This window comes from Brassica oleracea, chromosome C5 (genome assembly GCF_000695525.1).
Source record: "Brassica oleracea var. oleracea cultivar TO1000 chromosome C5, BOL, whole genome shotgun sequence".
In the NCBI taxonomy this organism is placed as follows: Eukaryota; Viridiplantae; Streptophyta; class Magnoliopsida; order Brassicales; family Brassicaceae; genus Brassica; species Brassica oleracea.
The window spans coordinates 16,067,453-16,071,141 of NC_027752.1; positions in this window are offsets into that span (position 1 = coordinate 16,067,453).

A 3,689-nucleotide genomic window follows, 5' to 3' on the forward strand; every position below is an offset into this window, starting at 1 on the left:
AAATATTTCTAAGTTTGTGAGTTGACTTTATTGTACTAATTATGCAATGTGTGTTTTATTATTTGTGTTGTTTGCTTATTAATGTATTGTATTAATTTTAAGTTTTCGTAATTCTATTTTTTTAATAATAACTCTCTATATTTCTCATCTTTAATAATTTTTATCAAAATTATAAAATTAAACAGAAATTATTTAATCATTTATTTAGCTCTTAAGTATTATAATTTAATTTAAACTAAAAATTATTATTATTATGTAATTACAAAACCAAAAATATGAAAATAAAAATGGTACGGTAGGGTGTTGAATTTTTATCAAACAAACCATTGTAAAGTATAAAAAATGAGTGAGTGTTGAATGATGACAAAAACAAAATGAGTGGATGTTGAATTAGTGGAAGAGAGAAAAACTGATGTGGAAGAAAGATAAAATGATGTGAAAGATATTGTGTGTTGACACTATTGTATATAGTATAACGTGAAACCAAACAAATAATAATATTTTTGGTTTTATCACAAAAAAAAAAACGAAAACTTCACCCATTTATACTGAACAAAAAAAATAAATATGGATTTAAAATGATACTTATATTTTAGGAGACTAAAAACCAAAAAAATATCGTAAAACCAAACTGATATCCATATTAAACAGAACTAATGTCTTCTTATCTTAAAAAATGAAATTAATAATCTCACCGCGCGTAAGGCACGTGTTATTACCTAGTAAAATATTGTTTACCGAATTTTTTTTTGGCCTTTTAAGTGACGCTTACTTTCACGCGTTTTCCTCTCAAATCTTTCAAGACCGGATCTAGATCTAGAAGGAGCTATGACTTCCGGTGTCTCGCCGGCCTCCTGAGGATGCTCCATATCACCTATTTCTTTTTATTCGTTTATCGTCTATGCGCTGCACTAACGGAATTAGTGGTCTGCCGGAAACATAATCCTTTCTTTTCCGTGATGTTTAGAACCATGTGTGTTGGTCCTCTTCGTAGAAGCCGAGGCTCTGGTGGCTCATAGGAAAATGGTTGTTGATCTCTTTTAGAGGACGGCAAAGGCACACCGGATTTCTAGTTAGCTATTGAAGCTAGAGTTTTTTAACGCTGTGGCTGTGGGAGATTCCTACGTCGACAAGCCTAGTTTGGGGATGGCTGTTCTCTAAAACGGCGTCTCCCTCTTAGATGTAGAAGCTTTTCTTGGCCGCTTGAAGCTAAGGTTTGTGTCCGGTGCTCAAAGGTGTGTGTGACGGCGAGGAATTAACAAAGCTTGGCGAAAGAAGGTTTGAGAGTCGGTTTTCCTATGGACTTCAGTGTTCAGGACTGCGGGATACCTCCGAAATTGGCTCTTGCTCTGAAGATATGGATCTGTGGTCGGTTTCAGATATGCTGGTCCGCGTGAAGTTGCGAGACATCGAGATTTGCTACCCGACATCTTCGTCGGAGATGAAATTTTATGCTTTGGTGATGTTCGTTTGCTCACCCAGGTGATCCATTTGGGTGAAGATGCAAATCGATGTTCGGTTTGTGCATTATAATGCTACATCCAGATGGATCACCTAGCTGAATTTTTAATAATTCATCTCAAATTCTCACCCAAATGAAGGTGAGTCTTGATGGTGCATCTGGATCTAGTTCAGTCCAAAATGATACACAACAAAAATGACCTTTTAAAATCAAAATATTATTTCAAATCGTAAATTCTGTTTTAAAATCAAATCACCAGAACCGAAAAATACATTTTTCCGCAAAAACTGAAAAACACACTTTCCCGCCAAAACCGCAAAATGCATTTTTCTGCAAAAAACGTAAAACACACATTTATATAAGAACACAAAACCAAAAAACACATTTTTCCGCCAAAACCCAAAAACGCATATTTCCGCCAAAACCCCAAAAAGCATTTTTCGGCCAAAACCGCAAAAAACATTTTCTCGTCAAAACCGGAAAAACACAATTTTCCCGCCAAAACCGGAAAACACACAATTTCCCCGCCAAAACCGGAAAACGTATTTTTCCGCCGAAACCGGAAAAACACATTTTCCCGCCGATAATGGAAAACACATTTTTCCGCCAAAACCGGAAAACACACATTTTCCCGCCAAAACTGGAAAAATGGATTTTTCCGCCGAAACCGCAAAAAATATTTTCCGCCAAAAACGCAAAAATGCACATTTCCCGCCAAAATCGCAAAAATGCACATTTCCCGCCAAAATCGCAAAAATGCATTTTCCCGTCAAAATCGCGAAAAAAACTTTTCCTGTCAAACCCGCAAAAATGCACTTTTTCGTCAAAAACATATTTTCCACCAAAACCGCAAAACGTACTTTTCCGGCCAAAACCGCAAGAACGTATTTTCCGCCAAACCCACAAAAACGTATTTTCCGCCAAACCCATAAAAACGTATTTTTCGCCAAAACTACAAAATGGATTTTTTCGTCAAAAACACATTTTTCCTCCAAAACCGCAAAAATATTTTCCGCCAAAACCGTAAAAATGCTATTTTTCTCCGAAACATAAAAAATATATTTTAGTCATTCTATTAACAAATCCACCTGGATGCAGATGCAAGTTAAAAAATGAAAAGCAAACGAACATAGCTACATTTAAATGATTCATCTGGATTCATAGACGAAATGAAGAAACTAACAACACCCAGATGAAGCATCTGGATAAGATATCTAGATAAATCATCTGGATGTAGTTCCCAGATATACAAACGAACATGGCCTTTTTGTGTCGTTTTACCTTCGCTCGAGCTTCTTCTCTTTAAGATTTTAGGTTTCGATCTACACATGTGTTGAGTTTTGTTATTTGTTGGTTATGTCGTTTTTTAAGATTTGTGGTGCTTTTTTCCTACGTGGGATTGGTCTGTTCTCACTCTAGTTTCTGAGACTAATTAATATAATATATATTTTTGTATTGTTTCTTCAATCCATAGTTATCCTCGGTTCCAATGGGTCCCTTTTACCCATCGCCATCGCTTCACAATCTCATCATGGTCCGTCTCTGGGAAAACGGCTTATTTACGATGAGAAAATACATACCCCAACTTTTATTGCATGTCAAAACATACATTCACTAAACAAAAATTTGAAATTCATGTTTGAACTAGATCGATCAAAAAAATACATATCCCAACTCTTATTGCATACCAAAATATACCTTAACTAATCAAAAATTTGAAATTTATGTCTAGTCTTTAGAAGTCAACATTAATCTCAATCTATACTATTATTTTCGAAGTAATTTTTCGCAACGGAGCTTTCACGTTAAAAATTAGAGTGGCTAAACACTACAAGAAAACATGCCCATAACAACGAAAATTTACGACGAAAATATTTCGTCGTAAATTTACATGGTGTTTACAACTCAGTTACGAGGAATCCAACTTTCGTCGTAAACGCCATGTAAATTTACGACGAATAGTGTTCGTCGTAAAATCCATGTAAGTTTACGACGAATGTACGTGGAATGAAAAATACGTCGTAATCATTACATCGACATTACAACGAAACATGTTACCGTTATATTTAGGTGAAAACGTGTATTCAATGTGCTTTAACTTACCTAATTTCGTCGTAAAGTCGTAAATATTATGTTAAAACCATGTAAAATCCATGTAAAATATTCTTTGTTATATTTCAACTACCCAACTCGAAAATTTCTCTATATATATGTCATTTCCCACAAC